This window comes from Dipodomys merriami, unplaced genomic scaffold, assembly GCF_024711535.1.
Source record: "Dipodomys merriami isolate MVZ:Mamm:240054 unplaced genomic scaffold, mDipMer1.0.p SCAF_2163, whole genome shotgun sequence".
NCBI lineage: Eukaryota > Metazoa > Chordata > Mammalia > Rodentia > Heteromyidae > Dipodomys > Dipodomys merriami.
Genome location: NW_027203564.1, coordinates 61,387 through 68,569, shown reverse-complemented (window position 1 = coordinate 68,569; position 7,183 = coordinate 61,387). Strand labels below are relative to the sequence as shown.

General features: G+C 42.3%; 1 pseudogene; it reads right to left on the bottom strand.

The window, feature by feature from the left end:
* Positions 1–3,945: 3,945 nt before the first annotated feature.
* LOC138834490 (protein enabled homolog) lies at positions 3,946–5,494 on the bottom strand (annotated as a pseudogene).
* Between the last annotated feature and the right edge of the window lie 1,689 nt (positions 5,495–7,183).

Below are 7,183 nucleotides of genomic sequence, written 5' to 3'. Positions count from 1 at the left end.
ACTTTTGTACATTATATTGATCATTTGTACATTTCTGTGTTGATGAAAGTGATATAGCAATAATGTTAGAATTTGACACATTCTTCTAACATAGCATAGCATTACCACATGTCCCAGCAATTCCGTTGCTCATTGTATACCCAAAAGAACTGAAAACAAAACCAATAGCTCACATGCCAACGAAAACATCAGCAATGTTTACAATAGTCAGGAGTTGTAAACACCTGGAGTGTCTATCAGATGAATAGGTTTATAAAACGTGAGGTATGCATAAATGATGACTCATCCACAAAAGGCTGTAATTAATATATATCTGTCATGGAAGGACACAAAAATAATCTATTATGTGAAATATATTGACTAAACCATTTCATAAGAGAAAAATGGAAGATTAAAAGTTTCTGGGGCAGGTCATTGGGGGTGATTAATACTCAATGATTGTGTGGATTCCATCAGTATTGAAAAGAAAGTTCGCGAACAGAGGTAATGGTTACAAAGTAGTGTAGATATAATTAATATCACTGAATTGTATTCCTTCCTAGCAATCATAAGGCCCTGTTTTCAACCCCCTGCACATCCAAAAAAAGAAATGCTAAATCTTCCTTCTGTTACCTGCCTTGAATGGTCGGTGCTCTTCTACTGTTATGATTGTATTCCTCAGAGGATCTCTGGTGGATCTCTGATGTTTATTCGTACATTTACATATGATCCATCATTTGAATATTGAGTTTGAATTTTAAAGGATTTGTGAATTAAAATGAGGGCAGTGGCTGTAGTTTAACTCGAGGCTAAAGAAGGAAGATCCCTATTCAGACAAGGCTGCATAGAAAGATCATTTCCAAATCACCATACTAGTGCTGAAATTGGAGGGACAATTGCTTGTAAGTAATTACAAGTGAGAGAAAAGTAAGAGATAAGTTTCTGATCACATTAGATTTTGGTCATGTCAGTTTAGATTTAATATTTGCATGAATTTTAAAAATTTTCCTTTCCCCTTACTTTCAGTATGTTATTTTGAAATTTTGTAGTGTGTTCTTGTTTGCTGCATTTAAAAGAAACATAGTTTTCCTTTGCATTATATTAACATTTTTTGTACTACATTGTGTTTTTACTTTTGAAAGATTTTATGGTTTTTTTTCTCAATCTAGAGAATGGCCACTGCCTCAGAGATTTTGCTCAGTTCTGCCAACTGAGTCACAGCGCAACTTCCAGCTTCTTCCTTTTTGAAAAGTCTCAGGCAAAGCCCAGCATGACTAAGGAAGTTGAAATCTGAGGCTCTTGGTTTGAAGCCAGTCTGAGCAGCAAAGTCTGAGGTTCTTTTATTTTCCATTGGTTGTGGGGCCTGAACTCTAGGCCTAGGCGCTGTCCCTCAGCATTCCAGCTTAAGGTTAGCGCTCTATCAATTGAGCTGCAGCACCATTTCCGGCTTTTTTTTTATATGTGGTTCTGAGGAAACAAATCCAGGGTCTCATGCATGCAAGGCAAGCACTCAACCACTGAGCCAACTTCCCAGCCGGAGTCTGAGATTCTTAACTCCAATTAATCACCAAGAAGCTGGAGTGGTAGGACTTTAGCCTTGAGTAAAACAGGGCAAGTTCAATTCTTCGTACTGGTAATTACATGCACAAGTCTCATGGACGTTTTTGGTAGGTCTGGCTTTGAACTGCAGCCCTTAGATTTCAGCATCCTGGGTAGCTAGGATTTACAGGCATAAGCAACCATCCTCTGTCTTATTTTACTATTTTTATCCAGCTCTTCCCTTCAACTTCAATGTTTTTTTATTGCGGTCAATAGACCTAATCTCTGGGCCTCATTGCTGTTTCTTAACTATTTTTACGGAGGGTAGGGTTTGAACTCTAGGCCTGAGTGCTGTCTTTGAGCTCTTCAGCTTAAGGTGAATGCTCGAGTTATTCACCCACAGTGTCACTTAGGGTTTTCTGGTGGTTAATTGGACATAAGAGTCTCATGAACTTTCCTTCCCAGGAAGGCTTTGAACCGTGATTTTCATACCTCAGCCTCCTGAGTAGCTAGGAATACAAGACAGAACCACCAGTGTCCTTGTGTTTCTTAGCTTTTTGGCTCAAGGATGATGTTTTACAACTTCCACAGCTCAGCTTTTAGCTTTTTTCTGGCTTATGGACATAAGATTCTAATGTACTTTTCTGTGTAGTCTGGCTACAAACTGATCCTCAGATTTCAGATTCCTGAGGTGCTCCAATTATACACATGAAACACATAACCATTGCCCATTTTAAAATGTTAATATGTTCTTTTTTCCACTTAAAAATTTTTTTCATTTTTTAAAAATTTTTTATTGTATATGTGCTAGTCCTGGGGCTACAAATCAGAGACTGGATACAATGCCAGAACTTTTCCTTCAAGACTAGTGGCTTACTAAATGAGCCAAAGGAAAGCTTGTAGATATACTTGTTTTGTCTTGGTGCTTGAACTAAGGCCCCAGGTGCTGTCCTAAAAAGTGATTAAAAAGTGATTGCCTAGTTTGCCATTTAAGTCACAGATCAACTCTTTTTTTAATTCTTGGTAGCTAATAGGAGATGAGCCTTATGAAAAGCCCCGCATGAATCAGTTGCCTGAAATCTGAGGATCATGGTTCAAAGCCACCCAGGGCAGGAAAGTCCATGGGACTTTTAGCTCCAATTTATCAATGAAAAGTTGGGAGTGGTGGAGCTCTATCCTTGAACAAAACATTCTCAAGCCATAGGATAGCACACAGATGCACACAGAGAGAAAGCCTTATGGACTTTCTTGTATGGGCTAACTTTGACCCATGCTCCTCAGATTTCATCCTCTCTTCATCCTCTCTCCGTTTAAAATGTTATTGGTCCTGCGGCTTCACCTCTGACTCTGGGCCCTATATCTTAGCTTTCACAATCAATACTGGTGTTTTTAACATCTCTGCCACAGCTCAAGGTTTTGTGCTGTGTAACTGGAGATAAGAGTCAAAAGCAGGTTCCTGCCCTGGCTGACTTGACACTGCAATCCTCAGATGTCAGCCTCTTGTGTAGTAAGGATTACACACATGACCAGCAACATTTGGGTCATTTTAAAACTTTAATATGTGCTTGCTTCCACCTCCTTTTATTTTTATTATTTTTTTTATTTTTGCTTGTCCTGGGAGTAGAAATTGAATTTCAGATGCTCTCTCAGTGCATACATGGGACTAACCATAACATTTGGCATTTGTGGGGAAGTTAATTGGAGAGAAGAGCTATGCCAGATTCAGGAGGCTGAAAATTGAAGAAAGTCCTTAATGCTCTCTTCTATAATTAACCACTAAAGGCTAACTTGGACTTCCTATCACTCTACAATCCCTCATGACGGACCTGGTCATCTACAGACACTTTCTTGTAAATGTCATCCTTTGAAAACATGTACAATTCTATTTGTTCCTCATCTTAAGATCTAAACCTACATAGCGCTGATCTCAATTAGTCATGGAATACCAAATATGATAGGAAGACAAACCTGAGAGAGACACATGCAATACAAAAGCAGAGCTTGCTCAGTTCCTCAGCACTCAAAGAGGGGAGGATTTGGAAGGGGGAGGAGAACTTCATGAGCCTTTCTACTCTTTATTTTAGCAGTAGGTTGTGGGAAATGTGTGGTTTTATTTCAACATGAAAATATCTCAATGCATGGCGATCTTGCCTGATGGGTTTATATTTTCTGCATAAATGTTATGGAAACTCATACATAACTCTCTTTTCATCCTGCAGTAAAGGTCAAAGCAGCAGGAAATGGAGATGATAACAGATGATCGCCAGAGTCACAACTTAAGAAGGTTTCAGAGGATGGGGATTTTCCCTTGACTCCTTTTCCATTTTCTTCTTATAGCTTGTAACTGTAGGGTTGATGTTGACAGTTGTTTGTGGGAATTTTTGTTTTTCTCCATATCCAAGTCTTATCTCTGCTTAGTTTGCTTCTCTATGCAGTATTTGACTTGCTCAACTCCTGCCTGATTGCATCAACGAACTCCTCTTTCAGCTTGGTTAGTTCTTTTCTGATCTCATCTAAAATATCCTGCTTCAGTCTGTCACAGTCAAGGCTTTCTGTCTGGACCCCGTCGGCACTGGGCTGGGACAAGGGTGTGGACTTATAATGGCTCATAGGACCTGTAGTCAAAAACAATCTGATTTTTCCTTGGAGAATCTCATCTGGAGATGACGGGTGACTTGCTGCCATTCATTGTATTTGTTCTTTCCCAAGGTTTCCTGGTTGGTTCAGGTGTACTTGTTGATGAGACCTTAGAAGTTACAGGTTCTGATTCTTCATTTTTTGCTTCTATTATTGATCCCTTTTCGGCCATTCTCCTTCTGGCCATCAGGGGACTCATTTCCTCCATTAAGCTGCTACCTGCCAAGAGAACGGGTCCATTTCCACCACCCATGTCTGTTTTAGCTGACACGGAGTTCACATCTGTGAACATCGGGCAAAGAGACATCTTCCACCCATGACAATTTCCTAAGCTTGGCTCCAGCAATCGCAGCTGCAAGTCCAGTTAAAGGACGATTGTCTTCTGAAAAGGATCCCAGAAAAAAAAATACGGATGCTGGAAGGGAGGGGCAGGAGGTGGTACAGGAGAGGGGCTTGATTAGGAAGAGGGGGTGGGGGAAGAGGGCCAGAGGCTAGCAGTGGGGGTTAAGGAGGAGAGAATACAGAGGCCTGGGCTGGACCTGGTGGGAGTGGTGGAGGAGATGGAGATGCAGGTGGTCCCAAGATAACACCCTGCTGGGCTGGAGCCTCCGACAACTGAGAGGCTTCCTGAAAGCCTGGCTCAGAAGCAGAGGGTTCTCCCCGCTCAGAGTTTACAGGGGTCTCCACAAAGGCAGAGGTGGCAGTACTCGGCACTCTGCTCTCTTGATCCCATTCCTCTTGCTCCAGCTGCTCCATCTGCTCCCGCTCCAGCTGCTCCACCTCTCTCTTTCCAACTTCTCTCCAGCCTCTCTCTCTCTACATTTCTCTCTCTGGTCTTTCCCTCTCCATTTTTTCTCTCTCCAGCTTGTCCCTCTCCAGCTCCTTCTGACATTTCTGTTCTTGCAGTTGTCTTCTTTGGATGTCCAACTCTTCTTCGTATGGGCCATTTTGAATTTGATCAGGCAGTTGTGAATTTTGTCTAGGCAATGTTGGTCCTGCCTCCTGTGAATTCAGCACTTCTAAGGCAATGCATGCCTTAGATGCCTATGATGCACATAGCACTTGCGAAGACATTAGCATCCTCTTTGCTGCCATAGTTAAGACTGTACATCTGCTTGGCATCTCACCACTGGTGGAAGGTCTGTGTTGCTTGATTATACTTTAATCCTTTGGGGATGGCACAGTTGATCACCAATTGATGATCCTGGATCTTCCTGCCCAGCACTCTGAATGTGTTGTTGCCTGTATGATGATGGATATGAACTCTGCTGAACCACAGCTGGCATCCACTTTTATTGGCATCATCACAAGCCAATGCAGCAGCTCTTGCCTGACTCATTGAGCCAGCAGGCCTGATGCATGCGGCACGGGAGTGGGCTCCTCTGGGACCGCAGGGTTGGCTCATTCAGTGCTTCTCTGCTATACTGGTGGCCAGCTACTCCATCACCTGCTGTCGCGCCGGCCAGGCCTGGGTTGCAGGGTAGGTGGGCCGCTTTGGCTGCCTGCTGCTGCCGCTGCTGCTGCACAGGCCCCTGAGGACCGCGAGGACCAAGAGGACTGCAGCCGTCCCAGCCGTTGGAGGATAGTGGGGCATGCCAGGAGGCGCTGGTGCGGGGCGTGTGGAACACTCAGGCTCTTCCCTCGCCCCTGCCCTCCCCTACCGCTGTTGCCCTCCCCGTCTCTTCCCCCGTATAAGTAAACTTTTATATCTTACAAAAATAACTTTTACCTGGGGACTGGTGGTTCATGCCTGTAATCCTACTCAAGAGGCTGACATCGAGGATCACAGTTTGAAGCCAACATAGGTAGAAAAGTCTGTGAAATTCTTATCTCCACTACACTACCAAATATACTAGAAGTGTGGCTATGACTCAAGTAGTAAAGTGCTAGCCTTCATCAAATTATCTCAGAGCCCAGGCCACGAGTTCAAGCCCCTGTACTGGTAAAAAAAAGAAAAGTTTCATTAGTTTATATTATACTAGGATTATGGTGTGTGACACCAGTGCTGGGATTCAGAAACAACTTTTGTAGTAGCTGCCACTTTTGATCTTTTCCCTAGGAGTTTTTATGATTGTTTTTATCCATGCCTTATATTTACATTCCACTAATGGAATCATTTTTTTGGTTGGAGGCACATTTCAATAATTCAATAACATATCAAAAAGACATTTTTCGTTATTTTAAATAGAGAAGGGAAACATGCTGAGTCTGAGCCCAGCAGAGAATGAATGATGGTTTGATTGCAGATATGTGGAATGTATTCCAAGATGTGGGAACCTACCAATTTGGGTGCCTCAGTTATCAGGTCTTCCTGAAGCTTCACAATAAACTTCTATGATGTCATAGCCACCTTTGCTATCACAACCGATAGATGTCAGGCACTGATCTCACCCTTAGGTGGACTTAGATACAGAGGGAGGAAAAAATAATATTTAGAAGAAATGACGATTGACCACAAGACCACAGTTTGATGAGCTTTCCTGATTGAACTTTGAGATTTCATGAGCAGAACAGGCTCATCTCCACACAAGACTACTAAGCACTGAGGACCAGGCATTATTGTAGGCAACTAGAGAGACAGATGTGAATACAGATGTGAATGGCCTGCCTCCATGCACATGTCAAGCTGTTAGAGAAAACCATAAATCAAAATGATAATGTCAATAAATCAGAAGGATGGCCATGCGGGGAGACAGCTTCACTTTGAGGATTGGAGAACAAGACATGATATAATAGTAGGAGGCATCATCCATGCAATGATTGCTTTTCCAGGCTGGCTCCAATCTCAATCACAGATCTCGTCCTCCTGAGTTGCACACTATAGGTGTCAGGCACCTGCAGTGGGCTCTTTAATATAAATATCTATAACCAATGTGTGTTAAGTTTCTTGGAAGTTTTTTGTGAGAAAGGTTAAAAATTAAACATATCATGCACCCTAAACTTTCTTTTCACTATCTTCTAACTATTTCAATATGAACCGTCTTACTCACTTTTTGGAAAAGTCAAGACTTTTTTTTTTCATTGTTCA